Source organism: Haliotis asinina, chromosome 14, assembly GCF_037392515.1.
Source record: "Haliotis asinina isolate JCU_RB_2024 chromosome 14, JCU_Hal_asi_v2, whole genome shotgun sequence".
Taxonomy (NCBI): Eukaryota; Metazoa; Mollusca; class Gastropoda; order Lepetellida; family Haliotidae; genus Haliotis; species Haliotis asinina.
In genome coordinates this window covers 52,864,954-52,886,847 of record NC_090293.1, presented here as the reverse complement: position 1 = coordinate 52,886,847, position 21,894 = coordinate 52,864,954, and the positions used below count along the sequence as shown (strand labels likewise).

At 39.7% G+C, this 21,894-nt stretch overlaps 1 protein-coding gene across 5 annotated transcripts in view; it reads right to left on the bottom strand.

The window, feature by feature from the left end:
- Positions 1–21,894, bottom strand: part of LOC137261200 (dihydropyrimidinase-like) — a 114,399-nt gene that overhangs the window by 46,478 nt on the left and 46,027 nt on the right. The window lies entirely within an intron of this gene.

Below are 21,894 nucleotides of genomic sequence, written 5' to 3'. Positions count from 1 at the left end.
AAATTATACTTCAAACATTCAGTTTCAATCAAGGATCAATTAAACTCTTATGTGGAATGGAAAATGGTCAAATATATATTTGAAATGCTTAACATACTTAACAGTACGCTAACAATAAAACTTCAAACATGTATTAAATTTTGAACTTGCAAGACAATCCTTACACAAGGATGTTTATGTCAGTGAGAAAATGACATGGTCATACCCTCTACATGAATGCAATGGAGGCAGGCAAGGTATGTCTGACACCCATAAAGCAGGGGACTACCATGGCTTGTAATGTTCCCAGTCCATACATCACAGTTCCTGCATGACAAGAGGTCTTCAAGTCTCCCATCAGTCCAGGCTAACCAGGCACAGCATCTATGTTGATGGTAATAGCCATGACTGCCAATACCAACATAAACCAAGGGAGATTCTTCACAATAACAGACAGGTTTTCCAATAAGCAAGAGCTAGACCATAGCCAGTTGACATGGAATATCTACTTAAAAGCCATGCCTCATACACACAAAGCATTCCACAGCACTATGGTATTCTCAAGCCTATGATAAATGTATTATGTAGTCATGATACCTTGAAACATTACAGACACTTTGTGGATTTGACCTGACTTTGTGGTGTTCGTGATGGTACAAAAAATGATTTTTTTATGATGACAAATTCAAGGATAAAAGGGTGTTGCAGTATCAGTTCTATAGCTCTCCAGTTCTCCAACATCTCAAAGTGCGAAACATCAGACAGAGCTACCTATGTAGATACTGTTAGAATTGGCCTTAGCTTGTGGTAAAAGGTGGTTGGACTCCATGATGCATGTAACTGTATCTGAACTTATGCTCATGATATCAATCACTGGATTGTGTGGTCCATTTTGATAACTGACTGACCACCAGCGTATAACTGGTAGCATATTGCCAGTTGTAGTGTTAATCAATAAGCAAACAAGCAAACAGAAATACTAGTGACAGCTGCAATCAGCAGCAATGAAGCCTGGTCCAGGTGCACTAGTGGTTGTCTTACAGTTGGTCATTCGACCAGGTCTGTGGATGAGGATGATACATGAGTCTACGTCAATGACTACACCAGGCTTCTCTCACGGAAATGAATTGACATAATACTATCTACATGAGGATGATATACGACTCTACGTCAATGACCAGACCAGGCTTCTCTCACGGAAATGAATTGACATAATACTATCTACGTGAGGAATATACACAACTCTACGTAAATGACCAGACCAGGCTTCTCTCACGGAAATGAATTGACATAATACTATCTACATGAGGATGATATACGACTCTACGTCAATGACCAGACCAGGCTTCTCTCACGGAAATGAATTGACATAATACTATCTACGTGAGGAATATACACAACTCTACGTAAATGACCAGACCAGGCTTCTCTCACGGAAATGAATTGACATAATACTATCTACATGAGGATGATATACGACTCTACGTCAATGACCAGACCAGGCTTCTCTCACGGAAATGAATTGACATAATACTATCTACGTGAGGAATATACACAACTCTACGTAAATGACCAGACCAGGCTTCTCTCACGGAAATGAATTGACATAATACTATCTACATGAGGATGATATACGACTCTACGTCAATGACCAGACCAGGCTTCTCTCACGGAAATGAATTGACATAATACTATCTACGTGAGGAATATACACAACTCTACATAAATGACCAGACCAGGCTTCTCCCAATAGCTGACCGTATACGGAAATGTATTGATAAGGACAACATCAGTCCTGTGTGAGCAAACATTCCAATAAACCCCCACCAACAGAAGCCACTGTTGAGAAGGTGTGAAGTTTCTGGTTTGTCAGTCACGTCTCTCATGCTGATTGGGTGGGTATTAATGTCCATGTTGAGGGTAATGAGCTTCTGTTGGTCGACAAATCAATCCATGACCATCCCAATGTTCTATAAGGAACACTGACTAATACATCATTGTATCATGTTGATTCATGTTTCTATCCAGCTAATGAACCGAGGGCAGAGTATCTACATTAAAAGACACGCCATAAATGACTCGGTCGCACACCAGTATATATAGGAATATATTGTAGCAATTCACCAATGTCACCAATTAAATGACTATGCATGTGTACCTGCATATAGTGATGTCAAGACCATTATCTAGCTATAGATCAAGGAATTACCCAACATTCCCAAATAAATAATGTTCATAGGTAACTTGAGAGAAATGTTTTGCTCCTACCCGACAGTGAAACAAAGTCACAACTTCATAATTCAAATCTGACACACACTTGTGGATGACTTTGGAGCTTGAGATAAATGCCCATAGATATTTCAGATATTTATCATTTGACCCTTATCCTTAAATAATTAGCACCACAGTCTCAGTGCAGGAAGTAATACATCAATGAATAGTTACAACAGACCATGGACGTTGGATTCATTGTTGACAGATCTTTAAGTTTCAATCCATTATCTGCGCATGACCTGTCTCTGGTCCTCCTGCTCTGACATTGATGAAGTAGCTATCTCATCTGTCCAGACGACATACGGCCCATGTGCACCTACAGCAACAACTGTAAACAACTACTTACTTCATGACTACATATCTGTGTCACTGGCTAAGTGCTTTATGGCCTGCTGCTGTTAACAAACTACTAACAGATGAGGAGATCCTTGAAGGTGGACTTGCAATGCATTGCCAGTCCGAGTGAGTGAGTGAGTGAGTGAGTGAGTGAGTGAGTGAGTGAGTGAGTGAGTGAGTGAGTGAGTGAGTGAGTGAGTGAGTGAGTGAGTGAGTGAGTGAGTGAGTGAGTGAGTGTATTAACAACATTCCCACCCTATCCTTGGTCTGGGATATGAAGTGGTGGCAAATAGTGTGTTTATAGTAATATTCTTTTTATTTCATAAAAACACTGGGCTCAACACACTGGAAATTAACACATAAGGTTTCTGCATAGAAAACATTTGAGCTAAAATGTTGAGCTAAAAACTGGAAGTAAAAGACCAGCAGTAAGTCTAGGGTTCCACACTGTACCAAAAACATCAAGTCACTGCGCACATTTTTACCCAGAATGCCAAACGAAAAATTAGAGAGTAGGAGACTAGCAGTGAGTCTAACAGCACAGTCCACACTCTGCCAAAACACCAACTAATTTTTACCCAGAATGCCAAATTAAGAAGCAGGAAGTAAGAAATAAGCAGCAAGTCTAGCGGCCTGGTTCCGTACTCCGCCCACAACTGTGAGTCACTGTGCCACTGTCGGCAGCGGCAGCAGTGGCTTGGACACCTGCCAATGTCAACGTGGCAATTGTAGAGTCAAGGTCTTTACCACACAGCACCAGAAGAGGATCAGGAAATGTGTGTAGGATGACTAACATGGGCATCAGGTGGTTACATGGATGATACAAGGATGCATCACAACTACCTATAGGCACCTAGTGAAGTCATCCTCCTAACCTGATGATCCAGACTAAAGTTACAAGACTCTGGTGTGTGTGATCCAGAATAGATTACATAGAAAAACAAATGTTTTGATTAACGTGTGTGTTCATGCATGTGAATGTACATGTATGTAAGTGCTTGCACATAGGCATGCATGTTGATTTGTGTTGATTTTTTTTCTTAGGGAAGAAAGAATTTTCCTTGTTGATCTTTCATATTTTATTTACAAGACAATATTTTGGGAATTAGCTTCATGACTTCATTTTGTGGCTTAACATCAATACCTGTAGTGACTCAAAGCCCACTTCTGTTCCCCCACCCCCTCACCCCCTCCTCCCGCTACTGAAATAAACATCAGTTTCTTGAGAAAATTTGGCAATTATTGTTACAAGAATCTCAGGAATATTTGCCAGATAAACCATGTCAATCAAAGTCTCAAGTTGCACAGTAAAACTTCTGAAGTTTCTGATTCAAGGTTCATGTTTCAAAGTAACCAATACAATGGCTAAATGGCGCCTGTGGTTGACAGCAGCTGTGCAACATATGTCAGGGTATAACTGTCTATATCATCCTATCTACTGTTACAATCACATAATGTACAGTCAAACATTGATCAACAATAAGCATTGCAAGTTATACAATGTCATACATTTCATTGCATGTTGCTACCCTAGACTTCCTGGTTGCAGACATCAAAGCAAAATAAACAAAGGAATTATATCAATTATTCATATAAACTGGTTGTCAAATGATTAATTATGTGAATTAACAATTTTATTGCTTTTCAGTATTTGTTCAGTAATGTGAGATCACAACAAAAACAAATGTACTTGTTAGCTATACTTGGCTTCTCTCACTTTTTTTTTTTTTTTTTTGACCCGTGAAGGTCCCGGGGTAGAATAGGCCTTCAGCAACCCATGCTTGCCATAAAAGGCGACTATGCTTGTCGTAAGAGGCGACTAACGGGATCGGGTGGTCAGACTAGCTGACTTGGTTGACACATGTCATTGGTTCCCAATTGCACAGATCGATGCTCATGTTGTTGATCACTGGATTGTCTGGTCCAGACTCGATTATTTACAGACCGTCGCCATATAGCTGGAATATTGCTAAGTGCGACGTAAAACTAAACTCACTCACTCACTCACTCACTCACTTTTTTTTAATTTGAAAGTAGTGAATACACTTAATTGAATGATTAAAACAGTTAAGAACTTGACAGGAAGCCAGACTGTTCTATATTAGTGGATGATATTGTTTGAACATTCCACATGATTCACTTACATGGAATACTACAAGTACACTTGTTAGTACCAGTACAATACTAGAACACCACAAGTACACTTATTAGTACTAGTACAATACTAGAACACTACTAGAACACCACAAGTACACTTGTTAGTACTAGAACACTACTAGAACACCACAAGTACACTTGTTAGTACTAGCACAATACTAGAACACCACAAGTACACTTATTAGTACCAGTACAATACTAAAACACCACAAGTACACTTATTACCACCAGTACAATACTAGAACACCACAAGTACACTTATTACCACCAGTACAATACTAAAACACCACAAGTGCACTTATTACCACCAGTACAATACTAGAACACCACAAGTACACTTATTAGTACCAGTACAATACTAAAACACCACAAGTACACTTATTACCACCAGTACAATACTAAAACACCACAAGTACACTTATTAGTACCAGTACAATACTAGAACACTACAAGTATAATTATTACCACCAGTACAATACTAAAACACCACAAGTACACATATTACCACCAGTACAATACTAGAACCTCACAAGTACATACTATCAAAAACATATTTTAAACAGACTATCAGTATTCTACAATGACACCATTGGTACATGATCAGTGTACAATAAGTACACTTCCATTACACTACCAGTACATCCCTAATGCACTATCAGTACAATGTGTTTGTTGGGGATGGTGTTGCACTGGTTATACCCTCATCCAGTGCATGCATGTTATGACAGCTGCGTATTTCCCAGCATACATCAGCCAATGATGAACCTGCTGGACAACAAGGGTCTCACTTCACTGCAGGGCTAATCTTCCAGCCGACATAATGAGTCTTCATGATAAGTACCTTACAGTATGCTGACTTCATACACTACTCACAGCTGCTGGGGGTAGCTGTGTTGCTTGTGATTCCAAACATGAGAGCTGGAGATGTTATAAACCAAAGGAATGAGATGACAGTATCGTGATTGGTTTCAGGAACAGATAATGAAGTTGGTTGTGTATGAAATATTGCTCCAACACAATGTTCCGAACAGATCTGTCTGGAACGGTTACTGCACTGAAGCCAAGAACTAGTCACAGTGTGGCTGGCATGCACTGGAATGGCCAGAATAGGTGGAAGACAGATAGAAATAGTGGTGGGATAACAGAGTTAAATTGGCAGGATAGTGTTTGGTGGGTGTTTGAACATTTGGGTTTGGAGTGAGTGAGTGAGTGAGTGAGTGAGTGAGTGAGTGGGGTTTATAACTGTAGTAATATTACAGTTACGTCAACACTGGGCCAGTCCAGACAACACCAGTACCTATCAATGCCTCAGACACATTTATCTCACTCTGTAATGTCCCTTTGATCATGTTGGTCCTACAGCATTGTTGGGCTGTGCAATGTGCATAATTGGCCATGAAAGTAATCCCCACATCCATAGAGCTTAAATCTTCATCTCAAACAGTCATATCGCTGTTTACTGGCATTGTTTCACATTGTTACTCCTAAAATTACAATCTTGGTTTCAAATTGAAACTTGCATGCACCAGTGTTTCCATTATCGTAATCAGCCTCACTGGAAGCAGCCATGTCAACTCCAGCAGCAACTGCATTAAAGCTACACGTTACCATGGCAAGGAAACTGTCTACAGAACAAATTACAGTGAAATGACTCATTTCAAATACCCTGCCTAACTGGTTGGTTTGAGTGAGTGAGTGAGTGAGTGAGTGAGTGAGTGAGTGAGTGAGTGAGTGAGTGAGTGCACGGGCAGGTGAGTGAGGAAACTAACAGCATAACATATTAACTATAGAATAGTAACTATATATGAAGAATTAGATGTTCTTCATGTCTGTTTCAGTCGTGTGTCCATTACTTGTCAGCGAGTGTACCTCCTCCATTGACATATACACAAATATATACTTCAAACAGGTCTACAGTACATCCTTACATTTCTCTAGCATTTGCAAGTGTTCCTAGAAACTAGTCTCATGTCTAGGAGATGTGTCACTTGCAGAATCTGTACCGGTCTGGAGTCTATTTCCCAGCACACCTACTTTCGAAATGGCAGCTCAAAATAGCATTGTGGGATGGGGAAGATGTTGCCACTACTGACTTGTGGGTTGGTCGGGGTCACAGGGTTCACAGTGGTGGAAGCAGCTGCAGGTACCCTTGGGTCACCTGTACAAAACCCTGGAGTACAACAGGTAATATGGGGGACAGTACCCTTGGGTCACCTGTACAAAACCCTCTTGCACTACAGGTAACATGGGGGACAGTATCCTTGGGTCACCTGTACAAAACCCTGGAGTACAACAGGTAATATGGGGGACAGTACCCTTGGGTCACCTGTACAAAACCCTCTTGCACTACAGGTAACATGGGGGACAGTATCCTTGGGTCACCTGTACAAAACCCTGGAGTACAACAGGTAATATGGGGGACAGTACCCTTGGGTCACCTGTACAAAACCCTCTTGCACTACAGGTAACATGTGGGACAGTACCCTTTGGTCACCTGTACAAAACCCTCCTGTACTACAGGTACCTGGACGAAACTCTCAAAGTACCCAGCACCAGCCAGTTTGTGCCACAGATAGTTGATGGTAATGGTTTATATGGTACCGACCCAGTACGTCAACAGGCAGACTGGATACAGCAACAGTTAACAGAAAACAAAGCAGTCTCAGATCAACAAACATGAGGTATACCATAACAGTTTATACAAAACACAGCTGTCAAGAATGCTAATTATGATAGACACATGTCAGTTTCCATGACTGATTGTTCAGGAAATTCAAGCAGGTAGACATCACATCAACACAGACATGCAGACCTGGAACACCTGACAAGTACCTCATCTCAACAGAACACTCATACAATGGTACACCTGACAAGTACCTGATTCCACACAAAGTACAAACACAATGGTATACCTGACAAGTACCTGGCTACATACAAAGTACCCACACAAGGGTACACCTGACAAGTACCTGATTCCACACAAAGTACAAACACCATGGTACACCTGACAAGTACCTGGCTACATACAAAGTACCCACACAAGGGTACACCTGACAAGTACCTGATTCCACACAAAGTACAAACACAATGGTATACCTGACAAGTACCTGGCTACATACAAAGTACCCACACAAGGGTACACCTGACAAGTACCTGATTCCACACAAAGTACAAACACCATGGTACACCTGACAAGTACCTGGCTACATACAAAGTACCCACACAAGGGTACACCTGACAAGTACCTGATTCCACACAAAGTATAAACACAATGGTACACCTGACAAGTACCTGGCTACATACAAAGTACCCACACAAGGGTACACCTGACAAGTACCTGATTCCACACAGAGTACAAACACAATGGTATACCTGACAAGTAAATGGCTACACACAAAGTACCCACACAATTTTACACATTCCCAAAAGCAGCAATTCAGGGTTGGTTCATGTCACTAACAGTATTTCTATGGTGCATGGTGCTCTCCATGCTTGAAAACGTCCACCAGTACAGGCTGTGCACACTGACACCTAATGTACACCTATCATCAGAAGTATATGCTGACCACCATCTTAAAAAGAAATGATCACTAAAGCCGCCTAAATGACTAGACTATGAGCTAGTTCCTGACTAAGTCCCACCATGCTGAACAGTCATCACACATCTAACGGACAATTTCTTCTTCCCTCAAAAGAAAATGTTTTTTTATCCAAAATGCAATAAACTTAAGAGCCAAAGTCACTAGCGGTGTAGAAAAAGGGATAAAAATCTCGTTACTTTTTTTTAAAGCAAAGCCTGCAAGCGACTGAGATGTGTTACATCTTCCAGTTTCGCCCTCTCTATTACGGTCCATCTCATCAGTGAGTCATAGCAGGGGCCGGTCATGCAGCCCGCTGAGACTCGGGTCACCAAACACACTGTGCGGAGTACAACATGGCGTCCATACAAAACAAACTGCCTTCATTCATAACACTACCACACGCCATCAATAGCTCTGGGCTTACACCATATGCATGTACGTGTGCAAACTAATTGACAAGTCCTTCTTGAAACATCCAACGTTGGGGACTGTACTGGTTGCCATTATGCTAATGTAATTGTAACCGTTTAATCACGCCACCACAGCTGATTACTGTACTAAGGGCATGTTTTAATGGCCTCTGTTCAGGGTTATTAAGACCCCTACCCTTGAATTAGTGGACCCAGAGATGGATAGCCAATACCAAGGGCACGGAGAGCTATCATTTACATGCAGAATTCAATTAGTGATAATGATCCACCTTTTAGCGTTATGCAATGCTCGAGGGAGAACATAGAACAATGCCAAACAGGAGGATGAGGAAAGTTATTGGTTCATTCATTCATTCATTCATTCATTCATTCATTCATTCATACATTCAACTATGCATCAGTTAGAATGCATGAGTAAGCACGCATTATTTTACAATGTTCGGGGAAATCATGGATGGACCACCAAATTTGAACTTGACATGAAACATATTTCTTTCCTATGTTATCACTTAGTGAGTGTGTATTTGAGCTTTTTTAGCGATATTCCAGCAATATCACAGCAGAGGACAGCAGAAATGAGTTTCACACTTTGTACCCATGAGGAGAATCAAACCCAAGTACTCAGCATGATAAGCAGACCCTTTCACCACAAGGCTACAGCACCATTCCGTGTCTCCTAGTGAAGCAGGGATGTAGAACACTGTTATACAAGGACACTGCATCTGTTTACAAATACCAGTGTTATCATGCAGGGATACAGCCAATGCATCATTACACTGGTATGTGGTACCTGCATTCTGTATAGATGAACCCAACTGTAGCAACAACTAGTTTAAAACAGAACATCACTTATCCCACAAACTGAATGAAGTAACAATGTCAGTGGTTTGAGGGCTCAGACCATGACAGATCCTAAGAGAAAGGTTAAACACTAAGGTTAATGTTTAAAGAAGCCAGTGAATCTGAATGTTGACAGAATCAATACTTTCATGTACATAAAAAAATTGTTGACAGCTAACATTATATTGAGTTCCATCCAGTTATTTCATATCTGGGTTATATCGGCTTATCTGAGCCATATCCTGGGAATAGCTCCTAGCTACATTAAGGCTTATCAGATTATCTGATATATCCCTAGAGTATATTAAACTTATATTACACATCTATGGTACATGATCATATGCATATACTGGTGTCTATGCATCATATCAACTAAGCCATATCTACGGTGTATAATTTCATTTTAACCACACCTGGATCATATCTATTATATCATCCAAGTAATATCATTACTGACACAAAACCGCAATATGATACACTGATGTAATTTGTTTACTGAAATATGTAACATTGTAGTTATTCAGGACAATCTGGATGGGCAGCCATGTGTGTGATTACACCCGAGTCACATCCCGTCTAGTGTTGTCCCCCATACAGAAGCAGCAGAGGGAATCTGATACATATACAATGAATGTCAGGGATAATCCTCTGTCTGGGTTCAGGTCTCACAACCTGTTTAACCCATCACTAACTCCTAACAAACACCACCCAGAGAAGAGTCCACTTTGACCACTTCGCTCACATCCCAGTACAAATGGACTGGTCCTGAAAGGGTTACGGGATATTTTTACTGAAATTGTGCATGCACTTAAGTCTTGACAATAAAAATCATATCCAAAAATCTTTAGGAGTCCTATCCTTCTTGGTCAGTATACATGTTATACATTAACAAGTTCTATTGCTTGATAAGCACAGTTTGATATTTACTTTATGGAAACAGTATCAGTGGTATTTAACTTGTAAACTGATACTCATGGGTAAGTGAATCAGATGACAGTGTAACTCTATATTACGTTGTTTTAAGTTCCTGTTGTTGGTAGCATCTGATTGGCTGCTGAAAGATTTGAGGCTTCTGATTGGTTTAGTTTGAAACATATCAAGCTTCAATAGCTTTATCTAAATGTTGACTTTTCTCTGTACTGAATTACATATACAGACTGACAATCATTTCACTCCCTGGTATTGTCATGTCTTTCAGCACATAACTGCATTAATCACTGTGTGTTATACCACATTTACCTTAAGAGTTCGCACTTCTTGTCTACATCCTATTCATAAAGACCATTGTGAAAAAAAATTACCATCAACCCATATCATCTTTATTTACCAGAACCAAGGTCATGTCACAGCCCCCAAACACTCAATTATTTAACTATCTGCTCTGCCAAACATTCTCAAAGACCCACTATGGAGCAAGGTTTTCAAAGATCATACACAAGCATACGTCAGTCACAAGATGTTTACAGACATCACAGGCATAGATGCGGTTAGGTAAAAGTTTACAAATTCATCTGCAAGACACACACGACCCTTTGATGAGAAGAAGTGGACCCTGTACAGCGAAACCTATAACAACATGTAAAGGGAGGATTACTGAAAGCTCCGTCACACAGACAGGGGAGATAAACGGCTGTTAAGCACAGATAAGTGATAACAACCATTAATTAACTCAGTATATATGACCCCTGAAGCTTCTAACAAGCGTGAACAGATCATGAGTCATCAGCGTTAGTCAACCAGGGCGTTATGAATGGTATACCATGTCTCACAGGGAAATAAATGCAATGATACAGACTTTTAACTGTTGTGGAAATTACAATGAATCAAGTGGTAACATGATTCTAACTCTCCTGAAACCTTGCACAGTGTTGCTGATATCTCTAGCCTACTTCCTCTACATTTTTTACCAATCATCTCACAGTTGGTGGTGCACATTCAAGACCTCACATCACCGACACATTGTAGCATGAACTTTAATATGTCAATATTCATTAATCCTCCTTCCAGGGCAATATGACTATTTATACACCACAAAGTCTTTGTGACTCCAGCAGTGGGAATAACGCTTAATTCAGTGTGAACAGCCTACTCAGGCTTTTACATTTCACGCGTCAGTATAAATGTAAGTTTTTCAAGTATGTTTCTCTGAGTCAAGAACTCCCACAGGAGAGCAAACAGATCAGATTAGGAGCAGTTTCTCACACAATTTCCCAGGTGAAAATATAACAATATTTGCCATACCTAACCTTCAGTCACACCTTGACAAGACTAGGATGGGTCTCAAGTAATTCTCACAGGGATCAGGTCATTTTATTGAAGCAAATTTGGAATTTGGAACTACAATCCAAGACATTTTAAGAAAGCGTATTTCAGCATCTTAAAAAAAAATGAACAAATGTTACGACAAACTTAATGGATAAACAAACATATTTGGGCTTAATATGATGGCTTTGTTAATTCTAGAATGCCCCGGCGACCCTGAAAATAATAGACCAGCCATGTGACTGCAGCACTTGGACACACTCTTAGTTGTTCATCATGTTGATTCAGAATCTCTGGATGGTCAGTCCCATGTCATTCCCAGCATGCCTCACTCCCACTGAAGGTCAAACATGTTCGAAAGACAGAAAGATCTTCAAACGTTGTTAATTCTCAACATGTGACACCTACATTAGATCATGACCAAGTCACGAAGTCAGACACGCTACTGGTCATGGTGCAGGAAGTATCTCATCTGCCAATGTCAGGTAATCCTGGTAACACCTATGACGGTAGCCTTGAACAACTACATCGTTAAAGTGATTACAGGTAAAAATGATGAAAATGTTTTAAAAAATGTCCAGCAATCAGAAAACAGAACCAGAGTCACAATCTGTAGATATGATTGCTCAGGCTGTCCCATGGACACAACAAAGTTTAAACATGAGCAAATCTTAATGTATATTTACTTCAGTTCTTTGTGTGACTTCAGATACAAGTGCTGAACATTTTCCTTGGATTATATTCTGATCTGACAGTGCATTCAGATAAATGCATAAGAAAATTAAATTCAACACCACCTTATCTTATCTGAACACATCAACATGACAAGGACAATTTTGTTATTCGAAACACAGATGCAGGGTGAAACAAATGTTTGTGTTGACACTTCTCTGTCAACTGGTAATAAACATCATATACACCAGGTAACATACGTCACACATACTGACAGATTCCACAGTCTATGCCCCTCACTTTCCTCCACCTGTCCTGCATAAGTCATATGCACTGAGACTTAAAAGCAAGTTCAGCTGCCTTTCTTGTCATTCTAAAACATTCCTAATGATACGTCAACCATAAAATGTTAAAAATACCTTTCAAACCTGTCATGCCTTGTACCATATTCTGTGGTTACAGAACGTTTCAGTACTAAGCATCAGAGACATTTAAGAGCAACAAATTGAGGCTCTTAAAAAAAAGACAGCATTTTTTCACCTTGCACCTGTAGCATAAAGCTTTAAAAAAAAGAATCCACATCAGGTATCCTACATGTTTTAGAATGATTTCAAAGAACCCTGTGTGCATGTTCAAGATAGTTTTCAAACCAAAACCTCACAAACTCTTATATTAAGCCACATATGTCATATCCAGCTCCATAGAAAAGAAATTAATCGAACACCTCAAAAGAACCTGGACAGCATGAGAGGACCAAATAATACAAAATGGGGTCCAACCTGTACATTTATGTGACCCTTGACCCCTATCCATTTAGCACTGTGTAGTCATATTGAAACCTAATACCGCTTTTGTGAGGCATTGTAAAAGATGCAAAGAGGAGCCTTTTCCCTGTAGAGAATGGGCACACAATCACAGCATGGGATCTTTTCTTTTCAGATCGTGTGTCAGCATGTGCAAGGAGGTCTACAGTGTTCCCTGTATTTATAGAGAAAAGGGTAGCCGGCAGACATGAGTATATATCCCCATGCAACACATGGTGGAAGACATGATAGATGAGGTTATGCAACATGGTACTGAACAGAGTGGGTTGTTAACATGCCATATGCACTGCCGAACATGTAACTGGCTGTCCCAAAAATGACATTAACAACAATGTTGTTCATCGTTCACATCTATCCCAACCACCATTTGGTGTATAACATGAATATCAGTCAATATCAGGTGGGAAATATGTTCAATATTGACTGTAACTTGAGGAAGTACAACAATGAAGGAAAGTCAAAAGCTATTAATCACATGTGTCATTAATCAATATAACCATCATACCATACACAAGACAAAATATTACATGTAATCAAATCTAGGATATACTATTATGCAACTATAACTGATTCAAATGTGGATTCTGGGGACAAAATGGAGCCTGGGACTGTCATACAGAGCCACGACGTATTATTTCCCTTGTAAGAGGTAGTAGTGTCATAGTTAGACAGAGTGATAGCCTGATGGGTAAAGAGTTAACTTGTCACACTTAAGACACAGGTTCGATTTCCTACATGAGTGCATTGAAGCCCATTTGTGGTGTACCTGTCATGATATAAATGCGGGTTTTAACTAAAATCACTTACTCACATTTCTTTGTATTCCTCATTCACTTTTAAGCCTAAACTTTTCATACCCCTTTAATTACCAAATCTGCCCTTTCTCTACTACAAACCGTTTGCCACTTGTGCACACACAGCAGGTCCACAGGGTAACTGCTATGTCCACTATGACCTCAGCTGCCTGATTTGTGGTTGATGTGTGTGTTTACAGTCAGGCATCACAATCACACAAGTCAGTGGAAGAATGCTTGGGTCCATATTGACATTTACATAGTGTGTGTAGGGGGAGCTAGTTCAACCTGATGAAACAATATCCCACTTTGGCAACAAATCCTCACTGACACTTGCAAGGAACACAAAACAGGGTGAGGTGAGATCAACGTCGCTTTCATCATAATTGACACATTTATTCTGTGATATGCATGCATGTGTGACTGAACAATGGCATGTTTATACAGTCTCTACCCAAGACAGCATGCAGTAGTTTACATGGATACACCACTCAGACAAAGCCTCCTGACTCCAAGCCTACCAGTCCCTAGGGCCAAGCACCAGGCAAGGTAACATTAAATACAATCTTTTAATGACACAACCAGGGATCAAACCACTAACATTCCACTCCAGGCAGCCATCAGTCTTTAAATGAGTGAATTCTGTTAGATTCATTTCAGCAACAGAATGATTCAGGAGACTTACAGAAAGGCTAAACAACACTGAGCATGTAATTAGATCTCCTGTTATCTTATGTTGTGCTAATTAGTCATTACTCTGAAGATAAAATATGTTCATGACAAAAGAAAATCAATTATCCCCCCTTTGTATGAAATCTAAAACTGCTGACTCAGCACAACAAGTTATCTTCAGGAGGTCATCAAGTTACCATGTCAATAAGGAACATGATAAGTAAACATTTACAGCTACACTTGGATTCTCATGTCAAATATGACAAAATTTTCAAGAGATAAAAATACTTTTGGTGCCATAAAAGGTGTCACATTAACTTAAAACCTCTAAAACCAATCAGTGTTGAGCTGGTGAATAATGCCTTCTCCATTCACTCAAAGACTAGGCTGAGTCAAAATTACCCTCACTCTCAAATCCCATATCTTCTGACCGGGCAATAACAGAGGGTGAAGCCATATCAGGGAACTATATACAAGTATCCTCCCGTATACACCAGCCCTGCTCTGTTTATCCTATACTCATCTCCAAAATGTTCCATGCATTCTTCCTATTTCCCTTGGCTGTCTCCTTACTGTGTGAAATGTTCACCATAACCAACCCTCCTCCAGTCCTGGCCCCAGCCATGTGGCTGTAGTGCTTGGGAAGAAATTGAGGCAGAATTTCACTAATGTTTTCCGGGGGGGGGTTTATCAAATAACAGTAGCACCTTTTCAACACCTATGTCATAATAACATCACATTTTGGGTTGAAAATAGCTGAACTTGGTCTTTGAACCAAGACATGGCATCAGAAGCTAATGGATAAATGTTGAAGTAATGGCATGTGTGACCGCATCAGCAGATGATGATTGATGGGTTTCTTAGGAAATCAGGTAACTATGGGAACGAGATCTTGGAGGTGGATTCTTTCATGTCTCCAATCTGCCCATTAAGATGATATGATGCACTCTAACAAGTTGATAAAATCCTGGGGATTCGAGGCAGGGGATAAAAAAAAGTTCCATGAACACTGTGTTGGTCTCTGGTACAGACCAGGTCTCTGCTACCCATGATTGTCTCTGTATTGGGATTCCAGGGCATAAAACATTCTCAGAGCTCAATACTCAGAGCCCATGCATATGTCCCTGTTCAGAGACGATGACAGAAGAGGTTTCCTCATGTCCTGGGGTCCTGTAGCATAATCCCAAGCTTGGAGCCCAGTGCTGGTCTCCCATGAGGAAACCAGGTACGCATACATGCCCAGTACCCCATGTATGTTTCCTTAAGTAGGTCTAATAGCAGAAGAGGTTCCAGCACCCACGCATTTCCTGGCATTAATACGAGACCTGATTGCCAGTGAGAATTCTTCATGCTATCAATCACCAGTTCATACCTGTTGTTGGTATCATTTACTGGATCAATCACTTAAATTCTGGCCCAATATCTGTTTTGAATACAGCTTACGAGAACTCACAAAATAAGGATTTCCAAGTTACATTCATGTAAGAAGTCAAACCTGTAACTATGGTGGGACAAGCCGACACTTGTACCACTCGCCTACATGGTAACATTTAGCTTGGTAAATGATTGACAAACATCTATTTAGACGTAACAATTGACAAATAACCAGTAACACTTTTTCAAAATATTCAAGTGACCTGACAGACATCATCCCTTCATCCCTTCGGTTTAGCTAGGCAGGACGATAGCTAATAAAAGGACATGCACAATGATATTAGAGGCTGTATGGAAAATGGTGTTTACATACTGAATCAGTGATTTGTAAACAAATTATTTGTGAACACCTTCTCCCATACGTTTAAGAAGCAGTGTGACCAAAATAAGTGTAAAGCTCTAAAAATAACATGTAACACGTTAATGCATAAAAACACTTCAGACAAGTTTCATTTATGGCTGAAGGGATTAAACTCTACCTTTGAAGAGATGACTGCACTGAGTGAGTGAGTGAGTGAGTGAGTGAGTGAGTGAGTGATTGAGTGAGTGAGTGAGTGAGTCTCAGAGGCAAGAAGAAAAATAGCCTTCACACACCTGCACTTTCTTGTCTACAGATTAACTGTGACCTGAGATTATTTATTACATGAGTGGGACATACTGGGTTCATAAAGCTGGGTGGTACTCTAGCCAGCTCCTGCTAATTACAGAATAACTCTTACAAGGGCATTAAAAACAAGGACTTATTGTTACAGAACCATTTTCTGTAACACCAGCTTTGTATCATGCAATGGTTCCAGTGGGAAAAGCGGTTTGGTTCTCAACAGTAGTTGTTCCGTAGTTTCTGAATTAAACAAGGTTACTATACATTTGTGTTAACATCCAGTTTCCTCCAAAGCAGATAGGTCAGTTTGCAACATGTCTACATATTCAAGAGCATACAATGTACAAACTGCCTTGATTGGACACTTACACAAAAATTCCTTTTTGTTCATTTTGACCATATCAATAATGTAGTAAGTTGCCATGGTAACATGATCTACAGAAAGATCCATTACTGTGGCTCCAGTTAAAACTGAAAAAACACACACCTGTTTACAAAGAGTGAGAGAGAATATCTACTTTTACCAACATTAAAGCAATATCAAAGCTGGAACTACCTGACCAAGTTGCACACACTGCACCCATGTAAGGAACAAAACTTAGGCCATTTGGACAAGCAAAGATTTGAACTGCTAGACTACAGCCACCTGTTTGCCCGAAGTAATGATTTTCTGACAGACCTAAACATGTGTCCATCCAGGCTGAAGTGGTTTAACCTCCAAAAGCAACTGAGATGGTTCTGTGTAATCTGGCAATTAATTCCACTCTTACACATCAAAGAGAGGCCTACTTGGGCATTTCAAAGACTGAGAACCAACTACAGAGTCCAACATTCCACAAAGATTAACAATGGACAATGGTGACTAACAGCCTGGGGCCGCTGGTACTGGTACTCCATGCTAATTAGGTCCATCAATACACAAAAAAATAAACATCCACAAACAAACATGCAGCAGATGTCACATTGACTGCATTATCTAACATGTACAATATTGTCAGATGATATTAGCTAATACGATACAATATTGCTTCATGTAATTAGCTATTATGTACAATGTCAGATGCCATTGTTATAACAGTATTTTCAGATGTGGTAATTTCCATTTCAGATTTCCATGTGGTAATATGTACAATATTGTCTGATGCCATGTGATAACTAAAAATAAATGAGTGACCAATAGGAATTAGCTACATGAAATTCTAAGATCACTTACACACAATTACAGGTAATTAATGGTGATAGTTGTCTTCTTTACTTCTTAATTAACTTTTAAATGAGTGAGTTCATGGCAGTAAAATCAATACATGGGACAAAGGAGCGTAATTCCCATTCCTAAACTGGGACAGTGACTATTGTCTCATATCACCCTCTGCTGAACATACAATGTAATCACATCCAATACTGCATTCAATACATTACAATCCTTCATCATAACAGCATGGTCTTCATTTGGTGAACAAAAATAAAACTTGATCAGTTAATTCAATTTTAGAGTCATGTCTATGATAATTCAGTCAGACTGTGACTGATCAACTTGATCAAATCTATTATATTTCAGACCTTTGATCATGGCCAGGATGATGAAATTAAACCTGCAAGTAGGTTGATGCTGAAGATAAGACAGCACGTATGCAATGTATCCAGAATATATCACTTGACCTCTGACAACAAGCATGGAGTACAAGGCCAAGTTCCTTAAACCATTTAGAAAGTGGTCAAATGCAACTTATGTCATATTTGGGATTTCACTTTCTTAGTATAGTACAAATTCTAGTACTTTTTTGGTTGAGTCCCATCCGGGATTCAAACCCGCACCCTCAAAGTCTGGCACCTAATCACCAGCACACAAAGTCAGACGCCTAGCCCACTCAGCCACTGTGATCTCAGGTCAGTATTCACATGAGACCCAGGGGTAATGAGAGACCATCGATCTGTATCAGTCAGTTGGCATGTCAGTAGTCAGATAAGGGTTTTAAAACTGATGTAAAGAAGAAAGTAGCTTAAAAACCATCATGTCATCTATTGGTATTTATGCCATTCCATTTTGTCTGCTCTTCCTACACATACAACTGAAACAATCTGTTATTGAGGGAGTTTGTTAATTTTTTTTCTCTATTTTTAGCAATATTCTAGCAATATCAGGACAACACCACTGGAATTCACATATTGTTCCCAGGTGGGGAATCGAACCATGGTCTTCAGCGTAACAAACACTACCCCATATGTAATTGAGGCTCAATGAGACAGTCTGTGGTCAACACACCCACTCAACCTAAGATAACTTATCAAGCAATACAAAGGTCAAAATGAGAGGCTATGAGGAATAACATGGTCATATCCACCTGTCTGCTTGTCCTGTAATGACACACTGACTGAGGTCTAACTGCACCCCCCTGAGAAAAGAAACTTGGAATGTGAGAGGAAAAGCTAAAGTCTATAAAGCTGTTCACAGAATATTACAAAGCTATAGCTGAGCAAGTATTTAGATGGATAGTTTAAGAGTTGACAAGTGTCCAGGAAGTCTGGATGCCAACAAAGTTTGACAGTGTTGCAGCAGTAGTATTCAGCTATATTCCCCAGCTAGGGTATACTGTGTCTGTGTATACCGGCTACACACCAGCAGCCTATGTCCCAACCAATTAGATCTTGGAGACAAATACCACAAAAGTTTGGCTGCTGTTGCAGGGATGAGAGATCTGGAGCCAAGGAACTGCCTGACATGAAACAGGGGAAGAAAAAGAGAAGAAAAAAATGGACCGAAACTGAGATTGCAGGGAGATAGATCAACCACATGCAACCGCAGAAATATAGGACAAGGTCGTTTCCACGACAACTGTAAATGTCAGGAAGCAACAACTATGGAATATGGTGGTGGTTGCTAGAAGAAGTTGGTGGAACTGTTATTGACAAGGGTCAAAAGAACAGTATCTCAGAGGTCAATGCAGCCAATTGTGTCACTTATTGTTAAACATATCAAAGAGGCAAATAGCAGTATTGATTGTATCCTGTGTTGGGTTAAAATTGCAGACTTGTAGTACAAAGTGTTACAGCCAATCAATACACTACATCAAAGGTCTACAATCATTAAGTGTTCATGGCTGGGTTGCAGAGATGTACTGCTTTCTGAATTGCTATTGATTTCAGAGCACACCTGGATTGAAACTTGAAGATGCTGAAAGAACCAGCCACCTTCTTGATCCAAAGCTGGGATTAAAATTACCTCTGAAGTTTTCAGGTCAACTGAGAACTTTCATATTTCTTTGTCTAAAGATTCCAAAATAATGACATTACATGAACAACAGACACATATTTCATGTCATCGCAAAATCATTAAGAAAATGATTTTGAGTGAGTGAATTAAAACAGCCATAATGAATGTTCCTTTTCCTTTAAACACATTTTCTTCACCTTCAGACATTTAGGACCAAAACTGGTTAAACAAGTTTTGTGTGGGACTTCAAAAGAACTTGATCAAAAGCTCAAACATGTGATCCAACAAAGAAACACATTATGTCAACACATGTATCGGTCTCCCACACTTTGAACATTGCACTGAAGTGTTGGAGTGCACCTTTTTGGTACTACTGATATAGCCACTAAGATGTCACATGATGAATATGACATATATTCCCTGAATTAATACACACCAAGAGAGGGTGAGCGATACGTCTTTCAAAATACCTTCTCATTCTATACCAATATCCCACATGGGTTTTAAAGACTCCCTTCATCTCTAAATATTTAGATTTCAAAACTTTAACTACGAGCCATTTGATAACATGATAACAGTTGCTGTTTCGTTATCCTATGCTAAACACAAACCATCCCCTCCGATGGCGAACTAGAGCGAGTTCCATGATAAACACTCTTCCTTGCTTATCAACAATGCATTCCTATGCTATAAAACATGGCATCTACGCTCTGTACGGTATAATGTTGTTTATAACCAGGGCCTGCAGCATTGGACTGCCATGTTACTTGGCTCAGATGTAGAGCTTGATAATTACTGCAAATTATTCCTGAAACATGATCCACATATTTCCACAATTATAGCCCAACATGCTGAATTACCTTGTGGTATTTCCTTAGCCCCTAATGACATCTGATGATTATTAATGGCTAATGACTTGTTGGTATTTGGAGGCTGTGACTAGATGTGTTATACAGAGACATAAGCAAGCATGTAAGTTATGTTTGGGTGGGAGAATTTGAGACAATAAAACAGTGATAAAAGGCTACAAAAATATACACCTGAAACAAAACTAAAGCTACAGAGCATTCCTACATAATTGTCTGAATATTTCTACAAAGCTGATGAAAACTATTTCTTGAAATTATGACAAAGGACATCTATGTACATCACACAAAGAAATGGGAAGACTTTCAACCATACACATATTGTACTACGAATTGTTGGCACAGTAGCAAAGCTTATTGCTCCCTCCAGGTCATAAGAAAAGTTGCACCATTTTCAGTCTGGCACCAATTAATACAATCATTGCTGACATTAAACTGATCATCTCATCAGCTTTCAAAGTATTGAAATCAATAGAGGGGTTCTAAATCAGCTCTCAAGAGACTTCATCCACAGCTCTTGGGAATTTGGAGATGAACTACCTCATCAAAATGCCCCAATTTACACACACATCATGCAAGCATCTTTCCACAATAATCTATTACTACATAATGTGGTATCAGTGTATGTGACCACTGACCTAAATTCATATGTGCACAAACTTTGGACACCATTAAAACCCTGTGATAAAGAAAGATTAAGTAAATCCGGTATATTATGAGTGGTGTATAAATTCTAACACGTGGTTTCACTGTCCAACAATGTTGAACGAATGTTTTGCTGTATCCACCACGCACTGGGTGATATCAATGTGACCTGCAACTAGTTAACAAACTGTGCAACAAAAATGCAATAATGGGTCAGACTGTCCTTTACTTAGGTTGTATTACCGTTATGCACCGCTGGGCAAATTTAACTCTGCCTCTGTGACCCGGGCAATTAACATGATCTCATCAACATAA